Source organism: Orcinus orca, chromosome 7, assembly GCF_937001465.1.
Source record: "Orcinus orca chromosome 7, mOrcOrc1.1, whole genome shotgun sequence".
Lineage (NCBI taxonomy): Eukaryota > Metazoa > Chordata > Mammalia > Artiodactyla > Delphinidae > Orcinus > Orcinus orca.
The window spans coordinates 22,153,690-22,179,382 of NC_064565.1; the positions used below are offsets into that span (position 1 = coordinate 22,153,690).

At 46.1% G+C, this 25,693-nt stretch overlaps 1 protein-coding gene across 5 annotated transcripts in view; it reads left to right on the plus strand.

Moving 5' to 3' along the window:
- SLC35F5 (solute carrier family 35 member F5) overlaps nt 1-24,083 on the plus strand; it is a 129,206-nt gene extending 105,123 nt beyond the window's left edge. For 4 of the 5 annotated variants that reach the window (XM_049712624.1, XM_049712623.1, XM_004276489.3 and 1 more), the window contains one exon: nt 23,950-24,083. The gene's annotated coding sequence lies outside the window, so the exon portion shown is untranslated. Of the gene's footprint in view, nt 1-23,183; nt 23,370-23,949 lie in introns of all 5 variants that reach the window. The other variant, XM_049712625.1, reaches the window with a different exon arrangement.
- Nucleotides 24,084-25,693: the final 1,610 nt, after the last annotated feature.

The following is a 25,693-nucleotide window of genomic DNA, read 5'->3' on the forward strand; positions in this document are numbered from 1 at the left end:
TGCACGTCCGGAGCCTGTGCTCCGCAACGGGAGAGGCCACAGCAGTGAGAGGCCGCGTACCGCAAAAAAAAAAAAAAAAATGCAGTGAATACCACCATATACAAAAACAAAGTTTGCCAACTATTAGTTAAGAGCCAAAGCTCTGGAACCAGACAGAGTTTGAATCCTAGTGAGACCCCTGTCAAGTTACTTAACATCTCTGAGCCGCAGTTTCCTCATCTGTAAAATGAAGATAACGCTTCCAACTTTTCAGGCTTGATGTGAGAATCGAATGAAACTGGGTTTGCAGAGCCCTTCTCACCCGGCCAATATGAAAGCTTACTTATTTCTGTGATCTTTATTTGAGCAAAGCCTCCTGGCACCTCCCAGAGCAGGCTGCTCCCATCCAAGCTGGAGCTGCACAGGCATCATTATCCCCTGTGTGTTGATGGCCCCATGGCCTGTCTCCCTACTCTGCTCTCAGCTATAATCAGGCAATCACTTTTGCCCTCGCACCTGACCAAACAATTTTGCCATTTCACATTCCGACACTCCATACTTTTCAGACTGTTCTGTGAAACCCATATATTTTCATTAAGAGTTGATAATAAACTCTCACGCTGAAAGTTTTTTCCCAGTTCATGATTGATGACAGTGCGGTAGGGAGCTGAGTGGCTCTGGTTGCCAGCTGGGGTGAGAATCTGCTTGGGGCAATCGCGGGGCCTCTCTCAGCAGCACCTTCCAACACCCATCAACTTCACCGCCAGCCCAGAGCCATCTGGAGATCACCCCTTCTCCAGCGACAGCTGCAGAGGAAACAGCCTGGGTTTTGGGGATCGCTCCCTCTCTCTCTGTCCCTCCCTCCCTCCCTCCCCCTCCCCTCCCCCTCCCTCCCCCTCCCCTCCCTCCCCTCCCCCTCCCTCCCCTCCCCCTCCCTCCCCTCCCCCTCCCTCCCCTCCCCCTCCCTCCCCCTCCCCCTCCCTCCCCTTCCCCCTCCCCCTCCCTCCCCTCCCCCTCCCCCTCCCCTCTCCCTCCCCCTCCCCCTCCCTTCCTCCCTCCCTCCCTCTCTCTCTCTCTCTCTCTCTCTCTCTCTCTCTCTGTCTCTCTCTCTCTCTCTCTCCCCGCCTCTCTCGCCCCTTTCAGTGCCACTCTGGAGGCGGAAGATCCAGGCAAAAGGCAAGTTGTGATCATAATGCATAGGGTCTAGAAATTTGGTCCCCTTATTTTTGTACAGTTCAGTGGTAGCACAGGATGAAAAAATCTATGGGTTCCATTTTCCTTTCTTTTTTCTTTGTTCCTTTTTAAAAATTTGGTTCACACTCTGGAGTCTGAATATGTTGCATCCTTGAACACAGGGCAGAGAGTGCCCCTCTGGAGGTCTGGTCCAGGAGCTGAGATGTGGTGGGAGCTGGGAGAAGCTGGAGGGGCCAGGATCCCACCTCTGGGCAAGGAAGTCTTGTGGGGCTGGGAACCTGTTGCCCTGTCACAGTGGCACTGCAGCCTAGTGGAAGTAGGATATGGCGTTGCCTGTGAACTCCAGCTCCAGCCCACCTCTCTGTAAGAAGTCAACGCCTTACATTAGATCCTGCACTGTTCTGGGGAATGCAGAGGTAGGAAAGACCTGGGAACTCTTTGGGGAACTCTTCCCATTCCCTAGTGGGAGACAATCATTTTAACAGGAAGTGGGAGGCAAGAGGAAGTGGGTGGCACAGAGAATGTCACGGCCACACACATTTGATCCAGCATCAGGAACGGTGAAGGTGGCGATTGCCAATTTCTGCTCGTATGTGCGCAGTAAAGGCTCAGAGAAGCTTTGAGAGGTGAAGAGCTTGGTGACCTCGAGCAGAGGAGACCGTAGTCTGTGAGTGTGGGTGCTTTCCAGCTCTGATTTAGGAGGGGATTGTTTTACTGGGGGAGGAGTGCTTGTTCCCGTGACACCCCGTTGGTGGGGCTCGTGTCATGGAGCTCCACCCCTCCTAAAATGTAAGGTGGGGTTCCTTGCATCACCCTTACCTCCATCTGAAGGTGAAAAGGACCCTTGAGGGGCCCAGCCTGTTCAGCCCAGCCGAGGGAATGTATGTCTGGCATTGACCTTTGCTAATTGATGACAGCTCTGTGCACAGGCAGCCCAAGGGCATTTAGATGTGGCATGGAGTGATGGAAAGAGGCTGGAATTTGGGGTCAGTCAGATGCGTCCTCTGTTATCCTTAAACTGAGGTTATTTTTCAAAGAGGCATTTCAGACGCACTGTTTTCCTGTTTCCTTGTTAGCTTTCCATTCATTTGTATGCCAAGTCACGTGGCCGTAGGTGGCTACCGAACAGCCATCTACCCGTGCCTTTGCTTTCCACGTGTTCAAAGAGCGCGGGGAGGATTTACTTTCTGGTCTCCATAGCAAAGTGCCTGGCGCTGCTCCCGGGAAGGGCGGCAGTGAACAGAATGAGAATGGGAGCCTCTTACTGTTCTACCCAGAAAGAGCATCGAGGACAACAGATCCAGGGGATGGTCCAGAGAGCAGGCAGCAAAGCCCAAACCCAGAGCTGTCCGTCAGAGAGAGCTGCCATTTTGCTGTGGGGAACCCTGATTGGGTTTCCTTCCCTCAGAGGTTCTAAGACCCTAAGGTAGACCCCACCTTTGTTTTACTTGCCCATTAGGCTCCCCTGGGTCACCCTTCCAACGTCCCCTCTACGGCGGGATGGAAGGTTGATGCCAGACAGATGGGAAGGAGTTAAAAAAGTGAATTTCCTCAACTTCACAATCAAACAATCCCTTCCAGTTCTCACATCCTTTCCTTTCCTCTCCCATCCACATTCGTTTCTTCCATAGCCCACTAGAAACATAGCATTCTTTTTCTTGTTCATGTACTCACTGAGATTTTTAAGTGTCTCTACCATCAGGGAGAAGGGATGTCTAATGCCCCCTAAAATGTAAGTGACTGATAGTCCTTGCTTTTGAAGCCTTGAACGGAGAGACAGATGTTTGGAACTGTACTCCCAGGGTGTTGATATTCCTGAAGCTGCTCCTGTTGTGTGCGGTAGCAATATTGGAATTAATTGAGAGAGTTGCAAAGGGGAATATTTGCTGGACTCCCTTGCTCCCAGCCAGCCTTATCAATTCCTCCTGTGAAATGTAAGAGCGTTTGACTTTTTTTTTTTTTGTGGTACGCGGGCCTCTCACTGTTGTGGCCTCTCCCGTTGCGGAGCACAGGCTCCGGACACGCAGGCTCAGCGGCCATGGCTCACGGGTCCAGCCGCTCCGCGGCATGTGGGATCTTCCCGGACTGGGGCACGAACCCGTGTCCCCTGCATCGGCAGGCGGACTCTCAACCACTGCGCCACCAGGGAAGCCCGCGTTTGACTTTTTGATGCAGAATTAGATTATGCTAAAACATAGAGCGTCACAAACCACAGATGCTTTTATAGAAGGAATGGTGTGGATCACAGTTCTTAACACTCTTTTCTTACGGTTCTCAAATGCATTAAAGTGGACCTCAAATCATCCTCAGGGCTAGTTAAAAGAAAGATTGCCTGGGCCTGAGGATTTGCATTTCTAGCAAATTCCCAGGTCTTGCTGATTCCGGGATTCATGGATCACACTTTGAGAAGCAGAGCATTACAAAGATTGTAACTTTATCTCAATTTCTTTCCTTAACAAAACCCATCGAGTGTTTTGTTCTCTTAAGGGCTTCTGAAAATATTCCCTGAGGGCATATCTTTTCCTTTCATTAACGTAAGAAATAATATTAATACCAAATTAAACATCTGCATGGCCGATTTCACAGCTGCTGGCCAACATGTGGCTGCCCTGAGCCTGCCTGGTTTGGGGACATGGCTGGCAAATAGACCCCACTCGCAGGATGACTTCTAGAAGCCTAAGGAAGAGGTGGTGGGCTTGTTCCCTTCTCAGCCATTGCTAGGATGTCCTGAGAATCCTGACATTTTCTCCTTACTACACCCAAAGCATCTTCTTAGTCTGGCACGAGTTCTAGGGAAGGTGCGGTCAGTACGAGAGGAATGAGGCTTCAGTTTCTGCCCCAAAGGTTCTGGTGTGGAACTTTCCTATTACAACCAGTTGTTTTCAGGCTACGTTCTGTAAAGCTCAGACTGCCTTAACCAATAAAGGAAAATGCGTCAGCTCGGGTAACTGGAAAGACCAGAGGGAGACTCCCAACCTCTTTTCAGATGAAATCTCTATCCATCTCTCAGCTCGACTCTGAGAGCACCCACACCTGGAGTGCCCACTGTGAGCAAAGAATTGTTGTGGGCACTGGGAAAGGGGTCCCATTGCCATTCCACAAGAAACCAGAGAGAAAAAGGAAAGATAATGCTTTGCCTTGTTTATGTTTATCCCTTCACTGAAAATGTTTTTCCCTCCTAACTCCTAACAAAGCCTGTACGTCATTCATTGCCCATAGCCCATGAAGACTTCCTGGACTCCCCTGGCAAGAAGTAAGGACATTTTCTCGGAATGCCACCAGCGCCTTTCTACAGGAGGCAGTGTAGTTATGTTAAATACCTGGGCTCTGCTGGGCACTGCCTGGGCCCTCTGTCACCCTTGAGCAAGTTACTTCAGCGATCTGTACCTTAGTTTTCTCATCATGAAATGCGCATAATGTGTCCACCTCCTGCAGTTGTGAGAGGAATAAAACTAAGAATATTAAAAGTGCTAGGATGGTGTCTGGCACAGAGGAAGCCCTCAGCAAAGGTTTCCTTTAGGAATTTACTTTCCTTCTGCATCACTGCCCATTTTCTACTTTGTATTACTATTTCTGGTAGGAGAACCACCACATTCTTCTTTCTACAGGCTGGGCCCCCTTGGCTACAGAAAACGTCCTGACCCACAAATTGTAGATTTTGTTGATGTCATGGTGTCTGATGACTCAGACTTGGTTAAAGAAGCATTTATTGATGGGCACTGCCAATTTGTATCTCCTCCAGTCTCCTCCAACCCCTCAATCTCCTTCCGTAACGACCGCCAGCTCACGATGAGCGGCTAGACTTTTTAAAAAAGAGACAGGTTGGCCTTTTCAGGGTTCATCTTTCCATCCCAAGACTGCTCGATATGTCACTCTATTTACTGCCAACAATTAAGATTTTAAAATCCTCGAGGAGTCCAAGCATTCTTGTCTTCTTGGTACCTTTTTTTAGGTGCTTCCAACTTCCTATATCCATATGTCAAAAATGTGAATTTTTCTCTTACATCTCACATTTGATTAAAGGAAAGCCCAATGCCTCCTCAAGAATTCATACGCAATGTGGAGAGACTGGACCCATTGTGCACTCTTGGTGGAAGTTTAGATGGTACGGATGCTATGGAAAACAGTATGGCAATTCCTTGCAAAAAATTAAACCTAGATTTACCACATGGTGCTGCAACTTCACTTCTGGATATATACCCCAAAGAATTGAAAGCAGGATCTCCAAAAGGTATTGGTACACTCATGTTCACAGCAGCATTATTCTCAATAGTCAAAAGGTGGAAGCGACCCCAGTGTCCATCGACAAATGAATGGATAAAAAATGGGGTATAGACATACAATGAGATATTATTCAGCCTTAGAAAGGAAAGAAACTGTAACACATGCTACAACATGGATGAACCTTGAGGGTCTTATGTCAAAAAAGGACAAATACTGTATGATACCACTTGTATAAGATACCTAGAGTAGTAGTTGCCAGGGGCTGGGAGGAGGGAGCAATGGAGGGTTGTTTAACGAGTATAGAGTTTCAGCTTTGCAAGATGAAAAAGTTCTGGAAATTAGTTGCACAACAGTGTGCATATACTGAACACTACTGAAGTGTATACACTTAATAATGGTTAAGATGGTAACCTTTAAGTGTGTATATTTTACTACAATTAAAATTTAAAAAATCATCCTTTCATCCTGGTTTGAGAAACACTGTCTTAAAAATGAGCCTCTTACTCTATGGAAAGCCTTCACTTACTGAATATTGCTGTGAAAGGGAAGCTGCTTACTATAACTGGCAAAGGAAACATTTTAAAGATTATCATTGAAATGAGAACACAGAATAGTTCTCTACCAAGAGGGTTCTCTACACACGGTCACTGAGAGAAAATGCAGATTGCGGTAGAGAGAATTCCAAAGCATTTACTGGGGAAAGCAAGGCAGGCAATCGTGGTATGAAAGGGGTAGCTGCCGGCTGTTAGCACTGGAGATGATAACGGGCTCAACCTGAAAGTCCTTTTTTGGGACTCAGAAAAAAGCAAAGGGGCAGAATCAGGAAACTTCTTCCATGAGCACCATTCACTCCAAGCTTGGGTGGTACTGGATTTCCATATGGTGGATTTTAAGCCTCTGTGACATGAGCACGTTACTAAGCTTGTACTGCCCGCTGCACGACAGGTCAATAATCGAGAGACGACTTGTTGGGGCCAGGGATAACAGCTTTATTCAGAAAGCTAGCTCACCAAGAAGATGATGGGCTCGTGCCCCAAAGAACCATCTTGCCTGAGTTAGAATTCAGGCTCCTTTTACACTGAAAGGGGAGGAGGTGAAGTCAAACACTTCCTGCTTCCCATCAGCCTCTGGAGGGGATGTGTTAATTTCTTCCTGCCTGCAGTCATTCACAGGTGGGCCTGGTCTGGATGTTTCCTGTGAGTTAACAAAGGTATTATTATTTTTTTTAATAATAAATGACATTTATTGAGCTCTTAGTTTATACCAAAGACTGTTGTAGACATTTCACATGGATTAATTCATTTACTCTTCACAACAATTCTATGAGTTAGGTGCTCTTACTCTCATGAGCCTTTTAAAATTAGCAACGAGGGTATGGAAGTAGAACAAGATTAAGCAATCTGGGCTTCCCTGGTGGTGCAGTGGTTGAGAGTCCGCCTGCCGATGCAGGGGACGCGGGTTCGTGCCCCGGTCCGGGAAGATCCCACGTGCCGCGGAGCGGCTGGGCCCATGAGCCATGGCCGCTGAGCCTGCGCGCCCGGAGCCTGTGCTCCGCAACGGGAGAGGCCACAGCAGTGAGAGGCCCGCGTACCGCAAAAAAAAAAAAAGATTAAGCAATCTTCCACAGTTTGTGGGCCTGTTCTGTGGTCTGACTGCAGATCCATCCCATTTTGTTGGTCTGACATAGAACACAGTTAGGTACACATTATCAAATGACTTTCAATTCAGTTCCACAATTAATAATCGGCAATTCCTATTATCTATGGCCAGAATAGTAACCCATGGAATATGACACACAATGAGAGTAACATATGTAGAATTTCCCGCTAACATTCTGTAATAAAGACAGTGCTTTCTGTAGACATGATTTACTGCAGATTCCCCTATGGAAATGCCTTTAAAATATAGTGTGCAAGGGCTTCCCTGGTGGCGCAGTGGTTGAGAGTCCGCCTGCCGATGCAGGGGACACGGGTTCATGCCCTGGTCTGGGAAGATCCCACATGCCATGGAGCGGCTGGGCCCGTAAGCCATGGCCGCTGAGCCTGCGCGTCCGGAGCCTGTGCTCCGCAACGGGAGAGGCCACAGCTGTGAGAGGCCCGTGTACCACCAAAAAAATATATATATATACTGTGCAAGTATGTTAAATTGGTACTGTATTATGGTATTAGTGTTTCTTATCTGTGTATTTAATTATATAAATAGATTTCCTGAAAGTACAGATTTGATTTTTAAACACAATGGTAAATTAAAGCATTCTACAAATGTTCTTGCGTTTCAGAAGACTTTTTTTTTCTTTTGCTAAAATGAGATTTCAGGACATTAAACAAAGCATTAAACATTTTAGCTTAATGCTTATTACCTGGGAAGCAGGGTTCCCAGAGATGGGCCATTATGTATAATTTAAACTTCTAAGCACTATCCCTTTAGTGATTAACTTGTAATAGAATACAAAATATTCCTCCCTATTACAAACATGCATTATTTTCGTACATTTCCTATTTTCCCAACTAGACAATATTCTTGATGGCTGGATCCATATCTGATTTAAAACAAACAGGGCTCTTCCTTTTATTCTGTTTAGGGAATAAATTGTGATTTTGAAGCTATGTCAGCATTACATATTGTCAAAGATTCTTTTCAGAATCTATGTATCGGAGAGAACCTCGGGAGCAAAGACAGAGAGATGGAAAAGGGAGATGTGTGTGAAGGACTTGGCAAAGGGAGTGGCATTAGTGCTGGAGGCTGCTTTGAGGAACCATATCTAGGAACAAGGAAGAATGTATTTATTTGGCGACGTAAGTAGTATAAACATGCTTTTCCAGAGGCAGTCCAGAGTATTTTTCACCCTAAATTTGTGAAAAGACTAGACTTTCCTTAAAACGCAGGCAACAGAGAGGATTGCCAACATGGAATCTGTCATGTCCTCTCTTTCATCTTGGCCAGCAGGACTCAGTGTTTGTCAGGCACCCAGGTGTGTCACGAACCTGGGGGCCCATAATGTAGTCTGGCTTCTGTACCTGTTCTGAGGTGCCTCTGACACTGCTGTCATCAGTGTCCCAGTAAACTTCTAGTAACAAAATCCTATGGACATCTTAATACCTTAGCCCAGGGATTGGCAAACTTCTTCCATAACGGGCCAGAGAGTAAATAGTCCAGGCTTGTGTGCCGTATGGTTTCTGTTGCACGTATGCCATTCTGCCATGATAGTGTGAAAGCCCCCATAGATGATACGTAACCAAATGAGCGTGGCTGTGTTCCAATAAAACTTGATTTATGGACACTGACTTTCATATAATTTTCACATGTTAAAAAATATTCTTCCTCTTTTCATTTTTTCAAAGCATTTAAAAATATGAAAGCCTTTCTTAGCTTGTGGGCCACATAGAAACAGGTGGTGGGCTGGATGTGGCCTGCAGGCCACAGTTTTAAAGCTCCCCAGCTCATTCTGTGTGCAGCCAATGTTGAGAACCCCTAGCCTATACTTTGAGTTTCTTGAACCGTCGACCTCATTCATCATTGTATCCCCATACGGTACGCAGGTGCTTGATGAAGGTTGAATGAGTTTGTCTTTGTGGGTCTCCTTTATCTCCTTGCTGATGGGTATTTACTGAAATGGTTAATGAACTAAGATATCTAGGGAGCAGGCCAGGTTATGACTGATTAAAGATGAGGGTAAGAGCCACAACAGGTCCTGCTGGGATTCAGGGCATGCAGGGGACCTGCGGGGGCTGTGATGGCCATGGAGGTGCGCCTGCCATTCCAACCTCTGTTCAAGAGAACCTTCTGCGGGGAGGGTAGCTGGTAGATAGTCATCAGCTGCTGTACTTTCAGATTCATGCTGAGGCCATGTTTGCCCCAGGCTACTCCTGTCGACTGAAAAAAAAAATGCACAACCTAAAAGTTGAGAGTTATGTTTTCTTTGGAAGAAAAACTGAGGACTTAAACCCAGGACAACCATCTTGGAGAACAGTGAGTGACCACTCCAAAGAGGCAAGGGGGGAGCCAGGATATGTATAGGAGTTTTTGCAACAAAACATCAGGTAGTTGGAACATCAAAAGATTAATGTTAATCAAAGAAAACCAGACATCTCAAGTTAATGAACTGAGCGCTTTTCTATGTATGGGAAGATGCGAAATCTGGGCTCACTGAAATCATCCCTTTGATGTGCACCTCAGCTCTTGGGGACCAGTATCCTGTGCTTGTCATCCTGAGTCTCCCCAGGGTGCACCATCGGGGGTGGCTGCAGCAGTTGACCGCTAGATGGCGAGCATCCTGTTTCCATCCTGAGTTTCCTCAAGGCTCAACGTTGGGGTGGCTGTAATGTGGTGGCTTGATGGCTGCAACATCCTTTGTTTACTGATATGGCAGGTGGCATTTTAGTCCTCACTTCCAGCCACGGCACTTGAGCATGACAGGGGCCCCAGAGCTGGGCCGCTCCTGCCCAGTACAGGACCCTTCTGGTGGCAGTCTTTGCCCCAGGGCTCTGCACCAGCCTGGCTGAGGTTTTCTCAGAACTGCACCGAAGTGCAATGATCCTTCCACCCTGTCCTACCTTCCTTCTTGCTGTTTACAGGTGTCAGACCTGCATCATGGTCTGAAGGCATCTCCAACTATACCTGCCCCCTCTCTCCTTTATCCTTCATAAGCTTTTCCTTCAATAAATCTCTTCCCAGAGGACCCGGACTGATGTCAGGGAGGAGACTGCGAGAAGTAGATATGTCTCATTTTTTTTCAAGTTTGGGATTTCTTTCTTTCTTTCTTTCTTTCTTTCTTTCTTTCTTTCTTTCTTTCTTTCTTTCTTTCTTTTTCTTCCTTTCTTTCTTCCTTTCTTCCTTCCTTCCTTCCTTCCTTCCTTTCTTCCTTTCTTTCTTCCTTTCTTCCTTTCTTTCTTCCTTTCTTCCTTTCTCTCTTTCTTTCTCTCTCTCTTTCTCTCTCTCTTTCTCTCTCTCTTTCTCTCTCTCTTTCTTTCTTCTTTTTCTATCCTCTCCTTATTTCTCTGAGGATAGAATCAACAGGGTTGACAAATGGCTCTGATGGTTTTAATGGAATTGATGAGAGAATTGCAGTCAAGTGTGACATTTCTTCCTGAGCTGGTGGGTATTCTTGGCTAGAGGCTGGTAATTCCTTAGGGAACTTTTATGTTGAACTCATAGCTTCAAATCAGAATTAATCCTTGTTCCATTCGTTTGTGCTGAAAGGCCATATCCTTGAGACAGATGGGAAATCTTCGGGTGGGAGGCTTGGGAGCTGTGCGAGTGTGGCCGTCTCAAGTACTGCAGCCAGGATTGGGACCAGGGAATGAGAAGCAGGATGGGCCGGGCAGAGTGAGATGGCCCCAGCTTTTGTCTGTCTTCCTTGTCATTCTGTAGAACCTACTGGAGAATAGATACTAGATTTAAAGTTCATCTCTGGGGAAAAATGATGGACAGCAACCAGACAAAAGCATCAGAACTCTGCCAAGCACCTGAGGTCTGGTGCTAGACTTCCATCCCCAGAGAGCACTAGTGGGGGCACACTGGGATGGAGGGAATTCAGTAGAAGGGCCAGTGGGAACAAGTAGCCTCGTACAGGATGGAGATGAGAGAGGCCACAGCCCCAGTGGGGTGCGGGCTCCTAGGATGGCTCTTAGGAGCCCTCAGTTAAGGTTCTGGGCTGGTGGAGCTTGCAGACGCCATTGTCTGTGTGTGTGTGTGTGTGTGTGTGTGTGTGTGTGTGTGTGTGTGTGTTTAACAATTTTTTAAAAATTGAAGTATAGTTGATTTACAAAGTCTGTGTGAATTTCTGCTGTATAGCAAAGTGATTCAGTTATACTACATATGTATACATTCTTCTTTTATAATCTTTTCCATTGTGGTTTATCATAGGATACTGAATATAATTCCTTGTGTTATACAGTAGGACCTTGTTGTTTATCCATTCCATACGTATTAGCTTACATCTGCTAATCCCAACCTCTCACTCCACCCCTCCCCCAACCCCCTCCCCCTTGCCAATCATAAGTCTGTTCTCTATGTCAGTGAGTCTGTTTCTGTCTTGTAGAGGAGTCCATTTGCGTGCGTCCGCCACTGTTAAGCATTGTGGTGAGTCAGTCCAGGGTGAAAGGAGCTGGCTGTGTCTGGCACGTGACCATTGGATTGGCAGAGCTGAATGGGCCAGGGGCCGTCCGCAGCTCCTGGCTTATGTGACGTGCACCCCCTAGGAACCCCAGGAGATGAGAGCCTCTTCTCTGACAGTTTCAGTCCAAGGTCGAGGAAGGGTGAATCCTGTGCTCACAACTGTGTCAGAGAGACCCTGGGTGGAAGGGGCTCTTTAGCAAGGAAGTGGGAGTAAGGTTTCCAGAAGGGAGAGAGGAAACAAAGCTACCACTCTGCTCTCCAGGTAAAAGGCAGCAGGTCAAAGGCCGAGCCTTCAGATGAGATCAGAGCACACACAGATTTGGGAGGTAGGTGTCCAAAGTTCAGGTAAACAGTCAGGAATGAAAAAGCCTGTGGGAAGAGGGCAGGAGAGTAGCTCACATCGAAGTCACACGTACTGAGTGCTGTGTCAGGCGGGACCCTTTCACTTACAAATAACAAGAAAAATCTTACTCAACAAGTTTAAACAATAGAAAGGCTGAAGGTAAAAAGGCCAGGCTGCTTCAGCCGGCAGCTTGCTGGAGTCTTCCAGGACCAGGGTCTGTCCGCCTACCACTTTGCTATCTGGGCCTTTCACTGTGCCCAGGCTGGGCCCCTCCTGGTTGCAGAGTGGCTGCAGTGGCTGTGTCACTACTGGCTTCCCCTTGAGTCCCTCCTCTTTTGAAAGTAGTGGTAAAATGCACATAACGTAGAACTTACCATCTGCACTTTTTTTTTTCTTTTTTGTTGTCTTTTGTTTGTTTTTAGATTTTTTAAATTTGAAGTATGGTTGATTTGCAATGTCATGTTAGTTTCAGATGGGCAGCACAGTGATTCAGTGTATGTATGTGTGTGTATATATATATATATTCTTTTTCAGATTCTTTTCCCTTATAGGTTATTACAAAAATTGAGTAGAGTTCCCTGTGCTGTACAGTAGGTCCTTGTTGGTTATTATTTTATATATAGTAGTGTGTATATGAACCATTTTTAAGTGCACAGTTCAGTGGTATGAAGTACATTCACAGTGCTGTACAACCGTCACCACCATCCATCTCCAGAACTCTTTTCATCTTGTAAATCTGAAAATCTGTTCCCCATTAAACAATAATGCTCAATCCCCTCCCTGCCCCAGTCCCTGGCACCCACCATTCTACTTTCCGTCTCAGTGATTTTAACTACTCTTGGTGCTCGTATTAAGTGGAATAATACGGTGTTTGTTTTTTTGTTCTATTGTTTTTTTTTAATTTATTTATTTTATTTCTTTATTTTTGGCTGTACTGGGTCTTCGTTGCTGCACGCGGGCTTTCTCTAGTTGCGGCGAGCGGGCTTCTCATTGCAGTGGCTTCTCTTGTTGCAGAGCACAGGCTCCAGGCAAACGGACTTCAGTAGTTGTGGCACACGGGCTTCAGTAGTTGTGGCTCACGGGCTCTAGAGCGCAGGCTCAGTAGTTGTGGCGCACAGGCATAGTTGCTCCGCGGCATGTGGGATCTTCCCGGACCAGGGCTCAAACCCGTGTCCCCTGCATTGACAGGCGGATTCTCAACCACTGCGCCACCAGCAAAGCCCTGTTCTATCTGTTTTTGTATGACCCATGAGTTAAAAATGCTTTTTACATTTGTAAATGGTTGCATTTTAAATGGTTATATGAGTACCTACACAATATCCTCAATTTTGCCTTTTGGCTTGCAAAGCCTAAAATATTTACTATCTACTCTTACGGGCCAATCCCTGGGCTAGTTCTATGGTTTGCCAACTATTTTCTGGTGCCAGCTTATCTCTGGTAGAGATGGAAGGGGGAAGGGAGGGTGGTGAGGGCCCAGAGGGGTTCATCTGCTTTGCATAATGGGGTCCACATCAGCTTCACTGGGAGACAGTGGTCCCAGCCAGAACCTTGGAAAACCTCTGAGCTAGATGTTTATAAAGTTTCTCACAGATCTAACCTCCCAAAGTCCTCCCTTTCCAGAAAATTCAACTCTGAGAATAAGAGTCAAAGTTCATTTGAAGACTCTTTAGTAATATGATGTTAAAAGAAATTGAAGTAATATACAAAATGGAGCCAATATTAATTCTGTAAAAAGAGGAAGAAAAATCTTTTTAAGGTGAAAAGGATTGGAACATGCCACCCCCAAAGTATTTCTCAAAAGAATTATTTTGAGCTGAAGGCGTTTGAGTTCCTAAAATCCCTTATCTGCCTAAAAGCAGAACTTCCCAAAAGAACTCAATTGTCATAAATTCCCCCCCGGGAAGCAAGTCTAATCTCTTCTCAGAACTGGCCACCACACTGGGACAAATACTGTCACAACACTATGAAATCTCCCACCTATTCTCCTAAGGGCCCATTTATCTTTCAAAAAAACCCCACAGAAACAGCCATTTGTGTTTCCATAAGTGCCCTTTCTCCTTACCCCTTCTTAGAAGTCATTTGTTCTCCCAGAAGTACCCCTCTGTCCCTCCCATTTCCTTTTTAGATGACTTTGTAGGGGAGGAAAATATCTTTTTCCTCTACCCTCCTAAATTCTCAGCTGGAGCCCCTGTAACAAAAACAGATTGACAAAATCTGTTTTTGGAGGAAAAGCCTCCAAAGTTATTTCATATAAGTTTTACATGACGTGGGACACTTCATAAGGAAATGGGACTGGAGGGAGTGGTTAAACTCGAGCATTTCTGGATTTGTTGAAGAGTAGAAAGTTGTGGAAAATGTGATAGGACCATAAGGGGTATGAGCTAAGTGTAGTAAACTGGGGGAAATGGCAGACCCTGTTGGTTCAGATTCCTCTCCTGGGTCTTAGAGATGAGGATGTTCATTGTCTCTGTATGGGGAAGACACCTCTCAACGTACAGCTTTTATGACCTGCTTTAGGGGAAGGTCAGAAAGTCTTCCCACACATACCTTTTCTCAAAGTCCTTCAGCTTAAAATATTCAATATGCCAAGGTGCCATATTTTGGGGTAGCGTGCCTGAACCCCATCAGTATATAAACTCAAATCTCATTGCTCATTTGGGTATTCACTTCCTTCTGTGATGCCCCTATGCATGTAAAATTCAAAATTAATAAATTCATATGCCTTTTCTGGTGTCTGGTGTTCTGGTGTCTGAATTTCTTTGTCTGGTGTCAGTTTAATTCACAGGCCCCCAGGAACAGAACTTAAGAGGGTAGGGGGAAAACTTTCTGTTCCTTACAAAAGCAAAGTGTATGCTAAAATATCCTCCTTGGATATTTTACCTTCAAAATATACCTTAGAGGTATTTTGAAAAATTTCTTACTGCAAAAATCATGTTTTGAGGAAAATCTTGAAAATTGCCAAGTATCTTTAGAGAGAATTGGACTATAGGGTAAAGTCGTGGTGTAGAGCCTCATGCGACGCCCCACCACGGTGGCTGGGCTCTGCATCTCTGGGCTCTGGGAAGGGCTGGCAGAGTCCAGGAAATGGGGATAAGGTTCGGAGTGATTAACCTCCTCCCCGCTAAGAGGTGAAAAAAGTTCACTTTTGAAAAGAAAATGGATGTTCAGGTCCCATGGATTTTTTTTCCCCTCAAGAGCAAAACTTTCCCCTTAGAATCTCTCTCATGTGATTTGTTCATTGACCTTCCTGAAATTCCTGAGTCCTTTAGCAGGCGGCCAAGCCCAGCACATTCATATTCAACTTCTCTGCATGATGGTCTCACCTACAGTGGATGAACGCACCCGGGGAGCTGTCTCAGGCTGTCCTCTTGACTTCTGTCTGCAGTGGAGCCCATTTGTGAGCTGCCAGGTAGTGGAAGGGCTGGAGGGAGTTCTCTCGACTGTAAAACCCAGGCTTTCAAACACTTGAATGGCAGCAGCTGGACTCTCTTATCGGAGCAGCGGCCTTATCCCAGGAGCTCCTTGCAGTAAACTTTTGTACCAAATTAATTAAAGAAAGGCTTGGTAATTCCATTCCAAGGCAATTCCAAAGAAAGTAATTTCAGATACATAATGCACAATGGACTTCTCCACTTAACTTCCAAATGAAACACTCAGGATATTTAGTACCGTTCACATTAATCAGCCAAACCATCAGATACTCAGGCAGAAGAGGGTGGGGTAGAAGGTCTGTGTGCAGCATGGTGGTCATTAGACTATTCAAATCAGAGATGAGAAGCTACAGGGCCGCTCACCAACCTTCTGGAAAAAGGAGCACTTTTAGAAAAGAATATGGTGAGAGCTGCTGTGAAAGAAAAATGATTCACTGGACACTTAACTAAAATGGTGAAAAAGACTTTATTCATTATGAGTCAGCTCTGTTGCAATAGGGGAGAAAGATGGGGCTCAACTCTGAACACAGCAAAGAGAGCCAGGGGTTTGTAGCCAGCAAGCAGAATCCTGAGAGCATCAGTGAATGGAAGATTACTATGTGGGGACATCAAGGGTAGGGGACTTTCATGCTAAATTGACTTAACAGGATTCTTGCTGAACAAGGCCAAGAACATAGGCATCAAGAGTGGAGATGAAGGGCTTCCCTGGTGGCGCAGTGGTTGAGAGTCCGCCTGCCGATGCTGGGGACACGGGTTCGTGCTCCGGTCTGGGAAGATCCCACATGCCGCGGAGCGTCTGGGCCCGTGAGCCATGGCCGCTGAGCCTGCGCGTCCGGAGCCTGTGCTCCGCAACCGGAGAGGCCACAATGGTGAGAGGCCCGCGTACCGCAAAAAAAAAAAAAAAAAGAGTGGAGATGAAGAAGTTGATCAGACATCAAGTGTTGGGAGATGACTTAGCAAGATTCTTGCTAAAACTAGACTCTCCAAGGCAGGACACAGAGCCAGGGTGGAGGCTAGCGGAGAAGAGGGCTCAGCGGAGCCTAAGTAAGTTTGTTCAAGAAGAGTTTTGTCATGAGACAATATGGAAGCATGATGCTAAGTGAATGACATCACAGACAGAAGACTAAATACTGTAGGATTCTATTTGTATTATATTCTAGAAGAGGCAAAACTGCTGGGATAGAAAACAAAATCAGTGGTTGCCTGGGGATGGGGCTTAAGGGTGTGATTGACCCCAAAGGGGAATAAAGGAACATTATGGGAAAAAAAAAAAAAAGGTGAGTCTTTGTCATGGCTCTTCAGCTACTTTGTGATGGGTAATAGAAAGTGGACTCGTGAAGAAATTGGAAGTTAAACATTAGGTCGTGGGAAGAATTTTCAGTAAAGGTCATCGTGTGTGAGAAGAAGGGAAGCGGTAAGACCACAGAAGCTTCACCTCCTGGGCGGCCTGTCGGACTTGAGAGCCTCCTCTGCCTGTGTGGGCTGGTGTGGCCTTGCCCACAGACGTCTGAGCTCTCACATCCCAACAGATCTGGGCTCAGGGCTTCCGGTCGCTTGTTGTAAGTCATGGTCTGCAGTAAGCCGTGCCTCCAGTTACTTTGTTCATCACAGGGGGTGGCTGGCTGAGCTGCCCTTGGTTGCCATGCAAGCCGGAAGCATCTAAAAGCTACAGGGAAAGGCAGGGGCCTGACCCCAGGTTTTCCTCACACTAGCTTTTCACAGCAGTGCTTCCCCTTGTCTGGCTCCGTCCTCTCTCTTTAATTGTGCAAATCTCTTCTGCCCTGTTTCTCTGCCATTTATCCAACTACCTAGTTCTTTCTTCCTGAGTCTAGCTTATTCAATTTATCTTGGCTGGTCCAGTATCAGACTGCCAATACTTTTGTAAATATGTGTCTGCAGCCCCATAAGCTCTAAAACTCGGATGTGTTCCCTCTCAGAAGCCCATGGATGCCCTCTGTCCTATTCTTACAATTCCCTCATCAGTAAGGCACAGAAAGGGCGTTAAGTGATGAATGTGCCCTGCTGAGATTCGATTCTGACCTGGAGAGATGCCACAGGGGCCAGGTCACATCAAGTTAAGTGGAGGGCAAGTGAGGTCACCTCTTTAACCTGGCTCTGAGAACCTGGGACCCAGAGCTTTGGGGTCGGGACCTCTGCTGTCATGGGAGGCTGTTGTGATGTGTTATTAATGCGCTAAGGGTCGGACTACAAACCTACATGGGAAGTGGGCCTGATTTGCTTCTCACAGCCATTGGTGTAGCCTCCGGCAGCAGTGGTGGAGAAGTGAGAGCAACGGATGTTCCAGCATCTCCAGAGCGGCTTTTGGCTCCCTAAACCCACCAGGGGAGACCCACGCACGGCCCTGGAGCAACACTTAACAGCCCTGCCCATTTTCCTTCCAGTATGTCCTGCCTTTGGCTCCCCTGTCTGGTTCCGACCCCTGGCCTGATCCTGACCTCCCGGGAGATGTGCTCCAAACCACACAAGTGGTTTTAAGCTTCCGATTCCCGTGGGTCGCTGTTCTCTCCCTTGGTTTTCAGGTTCCTCTGTGCCCATCGTGTATCTCTGAAATCATTATTTCATGATTATTCATAGCTCTCTAAACCCCTGGCTTGGAATCTTCCTGATAAAGATGAATTCCCCTTTCTGTTTAGGGATTTCATTATTCAACACTCTAGGCTTCTTCCTCGCTCCCCCTCTCACCCTGAACGTTTCAGAGAAAGGAGGATAGTTCTTCCTGGGAGAAGATGGGGGAGCTGCTTCAGCCCAGGTCTGTAGGCAGCTCTAGCCCATTTGGCTGCCTCTGTTTGCTGCAGTTTTGACTTAATGCCACCGAAGGGGGAGAGTGGTGCTGAGAAGGCTGGAGGCGGAGTAGCCTTGTTGCTCTGCGTGGCCTGAGTAGCTGCTCATTGTACAGACTTTCATGACCACCACATCAACTGACTCCACAAAAGGCTTTGATTCACCCCATCTTGCTTCCTTCTAAATTTCCTTGTTGGAATGCTGGCTGAATGCTCCTGTCATTCATGGGATTGGCTTGCCACACAGCACCTCGCAAGTGCTCTGGCCTGAGTACTTGGCCTTTGTGTTAACTCCACTTGCCACCTCCTTCACCTTGTTCTGTGAGACCAGCTTCCTTCACGACGGTCATCACAGGGGCATCTTTTACGCTCTTCCTTCATCTTCCAACTTTTCCACCGTGATTGGACAGTGGACTCCCTACTGGGTGGCACAGCCGTATCTCCCATGTAATAATAATATTAAACTTTCCCCATTAGCCACTGAGTCACATCCAGTGTTGTGATATGAAGTATTCACAAAGATAGGAAGTATCGTAATAAAGAATTGAACCTAGGTGGCTACAGTGTAGAACCAACTCTTGCTGTCCTCACACAGGGGTGTGTGGCAAGATGTACACAGGACACATCTGTGGTCACACTTCAGTCCAGAGTGAGACACAGATGAAGAAATGGGTTGAGGCTGGGGGTGCTTGGGGAAGGGGGTCCTCAGAAAATACTCTTACTTATCAGCAACTTCAGAGATAAAGATAATGCAGAATTCAAGACTCTTAGATGCTAATTTCTTCTCAGACTCTGGAAAGAGTTCAAACACTATTTGGTAGCTAGGAGCATCCCTATCAACGAACACTTGGGGCTGGCATCATAGAGGTCAGCCTAAGTGGTATACCTGTTGCAAATTTAGAAACGTGTGGGTATGTTTGGAAAGTCCAGTGGGATTTCATTTACACAAAAGATGGAAGGGCCTTATGGGAAAGAACCTTTCCGAAGGGAGAGAGAGGACTAAGGATAATGGGTTAAGGAGGAAGGGAAGGTAGATTTTTATTTTTTTTTGGATAACAGCTTCATTGAGACATAATTTACAGTTCACTCATTTAAAGTTACAATTCAATGTGGGGCTTCCCTGGTGGCACAGTGGTTAAGAATCTGCCTGCCGATGCAGGGGACATGGGTCTGAGCCCTGGTCTGGGAAGATCCCACATGCCACGGAGCAACTAAGCCTGTGTGCCACAAGTACTGAGACTGCGCACCAGAGCCTGCGAGCTACGACTACTGAGCCCACGTGCCACAATTACTGAAGCCCGTGCGCCTAGAGCCCGTGCTCCGCAACAAGAGAAGCCACCACTTGCTGCAACTAGAGAAAGCCCACGCGCAGCAGCAAAGACCCAGCGCAGCCAAAAATAAATACATTTTTTAAAAGAATACTTTAAAGTTACGATTCAGTGGGTTTTGTTTTATTCACAGGGTTGCATAACCATCACCACAATGAAATTTAGGAAGTTTTCGTCACCCCCAAAAGAAAGCGTGCACCCTTTAGCCACCACCCTACAATCTGTCCTGTTCCCACAGCACTAGCAAACACAATCTCTGTGAATTTACCTATTCTGGACATTTCATATAAATGCAATCAGGCACTATGTGACCTTTTGTATCTAGTAGCTTTCGTTTATCATAATGTTTTCAAGGTTCATCCACGTTGTAGTATATATCCCCATTTCACTGCTTTTCACAGCTGAATAATAATCCAGTGTTTGAATATACCACAGTTTATCCATTCATCCGTTGATTGGCTCATCACTTGGGTTCTTTCTACTTTTTTGGCTTTATGAATAAGCTGCTATAAACCTTAAGGTACAGATTTTTGTGTGGACGTATGTTTTTATTTCTCTTGGTATATACCTAGGAGAGGAACTGCGGGATCATATGATATCCGGGAGGAAGAATTTAGAGTAGAGCATGGTACATGCCTCTCAGATTGTTCTCTGACTTCCCTCTCTTAGATTCCTGCTGAATCCTAGAAAGTGGAAGTCAAATAAAAGGGAACAGAAAGTCGTAGCACTGTAGTCTCTGCAAGCTGTGGTAAGCACAGGTGCCATGAGCTGTGGACTTGTGTCTTGGGTGGAGGTCACTGACTAGAGGTGACTGGGACATGAAGAAGTGGCCAGGGACCTCCAGCACCAGCAGGCAGTGTGAGCAGAAGGCACCCAGCAGTTGCTGATGTAGTGTGTCAGGCCAGTTTATCCCAGAGAGGCAGCTGGGAAGCATGGAGCCCTAGGAGGCCAGCGGCGGGTGAGGAGGAAATGGAGATGCCAGGAGTGGCTCCAAGGACAGTGCAGACCCATATGTGAGACACCCCCATGGGGTTTCTCAAAAATGGGGGAGGAATATGAGTGGACAGAAGTTCTCCAAGGAGAAGGAGAGAGTCTGTAGGTTCCATGAGAGTCATTCTACAGCAGGACCCTGTGTGTGTATGTGTTGGGGGGGTGTTCTTAGAGGAAGGGCAGGTTCTAGGCATAGGGCTTGCAGCATGGGTGAAGGCTGCAGTGCTTCTGGCGGGCCTAGAAGAACCACCAGAACTGGAGGGGCCATGGGAACCAGGACAGTCTCCATCTCCATGGTAATCTTCATCATCATATCCCATCTCCCACCCTCCCCTTCCACGTTTTGACAGTGTGTAAGTCCCTGAAACCTTGACATCTTTCTAGCATTGGGTAGAGTCCTCAGAATGACAGAGGCAGAATTTCTCACCAGTCATTTTTCTTTTAATTAAAAAAAAAATTATTTTTTGGCTGCGTTAGTTCTTCATTGCTGCGCACGGGGTTTCACTAGTTGCGGCAAGTGGGGGCTACTCTTCACTGTGGTGCGCGGGCTTCTCATTGCAGTGACTTCTCTTGTTGCGGAGCATGGGCTGTAGAGCACGTGGGCTTCAGTAGTTGCGGCACGTGGACTCAGTAGTTGTGGCTCGTGGGCTCTAGAGCGCAGGCTCAGTAGTTGTGGCGCACAGGCTTAGTTGCTCTGCAGCATGTGGGATCTTCCCAGACCAGGGCTCAAACCTGTGTCCCCTGCATTGGCAGGCATATTCTTAACCACTGCACTACCAGGGAAGTCCCTCTTACCAGTCTTGCAGGAAGGTAGTTAAGGCCAGAACTCGTTGGTTGATAGAAAAGGAGAAAGTTGTAACATTTCTCACACTTGTGAGTTTGTGAACTGAGATTCCCACTGGCTACTGATTCAAAGGAGGAAACATGAGTGATGTGTTCCCGGGGACAGTAAATAGATTGTCTATTTGGGCAACAATTGCTCTGTTGGAGTGGAGTGTTCACGTAGGGAAAAAAGGGGTTGAGGATGTAAAAGTAAATCAGAGATCGATAGTGAAGGGCTTTGGATGCCATGAAAGAATTTGGACTTTATTCTGTAGCTGTGGACAGGCATCTGGACCTTTGTCCTGGGCAGGACCAGACAGAGGCTCTTCTCTTGTGTCCAGGAGTTGGTAACTTGCCAGAGCTCCTATGTTCTCAAAAAGGAGATTCAGGACGGCGAGATGATCCCTTTTTTTTTGGAATTCAAGTGTTATGACCAAATAAGGACATGAAAAATGCACACCATCAGGGAAATGCATATCAAAACCACAGTGAGTTACCATTTTCCACTCCCTAGGATGACTGTAATAAAAAAGACATATGATAACAAATGGAGATATGGAGAAATTGGAACCGTCATCCACTATTAGTGGGATGTAACATGTAGCTTCTTTGGAAAAGTTTGGTGGTTCCTCAAAAAGTTAAACATAGAGATACCGTATGACTCAGCAGTTGTTCTTGTTTTTTTGGTTTTTTTTTTTTAGCAGTTTTACTCCTAATGAGCACCTAAGAGAAATGGAAACATATGGTCACATGAAAATTTATATGTTAAATGTTTATAGCAGCACTGTTCATAGTAGTTAAAAAGTAGAAGAAACCTAAAGGTCCATCAATAGATGAATTGATAAACCAAATGTGGTATATCCACACGGTGGAATATTATTCACCCACAAAAATGAATGAAGTACTGATGCATGCTACACCAGGATGAACCTGAAACCATTCTGCTAAGTGCAGGAAACCAGACCCAAATGACCACATATTTTTTGATGCCATTTATATGAAACGTCCAGAATTGGCAAATCCGTAGAGCTAGAAAGTGGATTTGTGGGTGACAGGAGCTGAGGGGAGGGGAGAATAGGGACTGACTCCTAATGAGTTCTCTTTAGGGTGACGGAATTGTTCTGAGCTGGATAGTTGATAATAGTTGATAGTTGATAATCGCACAACCTTGTGAATGTACTGAAACCCACTGAATTGTACACCAGTTAGAAATTTTAGAAACAGTGTTATGGCTAGCAGGGACCTCCCCACCCTCCTGGTCAGAATATGTGATGGACAAACCAATTGTCCCGTTTTGTCTGGGACTGTGGAGGTTCCTGGGATGTGGGACTGTCACTGCTACAACTGAGAAAGCCCCAGTCAAACCGGATGACTTGATCATCCTAGCGTGTGCTGAGGCAGCGCTCAGTTATGACAGTGAAGAGAGGCCAAGTTTACATGTAACCGAGCAGTTTCTTATTCACAATGTGTTTGGCCTAAACTACCACCCTGTGAAGCAGCTAGGGCAGGTTGTACTTATCTCCTATTTAGAGGCAAGGAACCAAGGCTCTGATGGGCTTAGAGGTTTGCCTGAGGTTGTATGGAAAAATGAGTGACAGGACTGGAAGTCAAGCCTGAGCCTTAGTTTCCAAGTCCAAGCTCTTTCTTCCAGGTGGGTAACAGTTCATACATATTGGTGGTACTGGTCAACAAGGGCCTCACTCACCTTATAAATGCTGGCCTTCTGGCTTCAGAATCCAAGGGGGCCTCCCTCCTCTCTTGTTCTCCTCACTCCTAGAGGCTACATCCTATGGAATCACCCCTAAACAGTGACGCATTCAGCATCCTCTCCAAGTCCATCTTCCCTGTTCCTCTGAAATCTCTAGAGGCAGGGACTGTGTCTTGTCACCTCTCTACTTAGCTCTTATTGCCTTGCCTGGTACCATCTCTTTAGGCTGAATTGTTCTCCCTTTAGGTCTTTCTTAGGCCTCGTTTTCTGAAGCGCTTGCTGGTGGAGCTGACACGATGTGTCTGCTGCTTTTCGGAATGTGTTGTAAGCACACTCCAAAGGTCAAACCGAGCCAGGATTTCTGCGGTGATTTTGCCCAGCATGGCCTTGTGTGCAGCAGGCCACCTGGGACAAAATGCAGCTGCGGCCAAAGTGAGTGGTTAAGAAAGAGACAGCTTTCTTCTCAGCTTTTAGGAATTCCGTGGATATTATGACAAAGGGCTTCATGTATGCGGGGCCTGGGGCTCCAGCAAGGTCTCACAGGGAGGTTAGTAAAGCAGGAGGCACCGGTACTCTATCCTGGTCTGTCTTCTGGGAGGTTATGTAAAGTTCCTGGGCCTCAGAGAGGTTCCTTACCTTTCAGATGGGACAATTACAATTTCTCGGCTTACTTCCTAGGCTTTTATGAATTTCAGATGAGATGATGGTTAGATGGTTTTTCAACTGAATTTCATAGAGGCTGAAGATTCTATAAAGATTCCTCAGGACAAGGGATGCTACTTCCATCCGTTTATTTACTTTCTATACTGAGGTGTGCTATTATTCTTCAAAAATATTTGCTGCTCTTTCCTGGAGAAGATTATATTTCTGGGCTTTGAGGATGCTGGACTTGGTCATGAGATTTCTTTTGACCCATGAAATAAGAGTAGCAAAGACATGTTATTTCTGGGTAGAAGCCTTAAGAGCCAGGGTATGGGTTTTATATGCTCATCTCTTTTTCCTTTGCTGTAAGACAAGCAGAGTTCCAGATAGAGGCTGATACATTACCCTGGGTCCTGAAATGAAGAGGATGTGAAGCAGAGCCTTAGCTGATCCGTGATGGGCATGAAGCATGAATGAGAAATAAACCTTTGTTGTTATAAGCCACTGGAATGTCAGGCTCATTTGTTACCGCAGCATAACCAGGACTATCCTGACTGATACAGATGCCAAGTAAGATTATTATTTGATTTTGTTGCTGAAAAAATGTTAGAAAATCACCGTAATGAATGCTGGCTGACTGTAAACTTCTTAATGAGAGAGACTGTGTCTTAATGTCCCATTGTTCTTTGTTTACTCCATGCCTAGTCTGGTGCCTGATAGAGCATCTGGATTTTAGTAGCCATTTGGAATTTGTAGAATGAATTAAATGAAAATGGTTTTGAAAAAAATCAAGAGTATCTTCAGGAGAGATGCCATCATTATCATTGTCAGCTTCTATTGCACCTCTTCTTTCCTTTGTGAGTCTTGCAAAATGTATTAGTCAAAAATCAATATAAGCTTCTCTAAAGTATCATTATAATAATTATTATTTCCTTTGTTTAACAGGAAGTTTTTTACTCTATATCAAACATTCCAATGTTAATCATGTAACTGATAAATTGAAGGAGGCAAGCAGATCTAACTTAGCCTATGAAATGTTCTTCATGGTATCAGTTCCCCACGGTACTATCTTGAATCAGAACCACTTATGGTCTGGTTAACTGCATTGGGCCATAACAGCCAGGAAGGGGCAGACACAGCACATGAACTAATCATTAAGGTTGGTGGGAACCAGGAAGAGAGACTCAGCTGCAAGGGCTAGTGTAAGGCTGGGATGCAAAACGGTCCTGCAGACAGGCAGCAACAATGATGCATTTCATGTAATAAGGACTTGGAGCTATGTAGAGGCTGTGCCACAAGACAAGCGGGCATCCCACCAGGCAGTAGGCGACTGCTTCAGGATGCCAAGGGAGGTCAGAGAAGTCTGTCATCAGTCTTGTTCATAGAATGGATTCCAGTTTGGTGATTGGTGGGTAGGGTGAGGGGGCTGCTTCCAAAAGTGAGACAGGGTTCCAGATCCAGAGAGACAGAGTGCTGGGAAGGTTACGGGGCAGGACTCAAGATTTCAAGGCAAAGATAAGGGTTGAGGGTTAGATTAACAACAAGGGTGACTTGATGTCAAACCCTAGAGTATGGAATTAGAAGACTGAGAGTACAGGTGGGGCTCAGATGGCCCAGCGATCCTAACTATGGAGGCAGATAGGTAGAAGGAGTGAACCAAGAAGAACCTGGCATAGATTATCCATTCCAGTACAGGAAATGGAGCTATTAGTCTTTGCAAAGCAATGATGTAGCTAATGCCGTGCAGTGGAGCTACCTTCCCCAAAGAAGCGTTGTAAGTGTGGCTCTGATAAACGTGCTATAAGCGCAGGAACACATGTACATACACCCACAGAGGAATCCAGAAGATTTGCCTGAAATTTGTTTTACTTGCACCCACTGACTGATACCAGACACCAATACAAGTTTCCTCTGATAGCCCTCCCAGGGTTTATTAAGTGGTGACTGTCTCGAAATGAGTTGTTCTTTTCTCTTCTTCTTCTTTAAAAAAACATTTCGGAGAGTACAAAAAGCGGTAAGCTGTTATTAAATCCCAACACGTACCCAGGAAGGGAGAAAGTTTACGAGGGAAGATGAAAGGCTCTTGCTGCCTGGCCTGTCCTTCTCGTTGACGG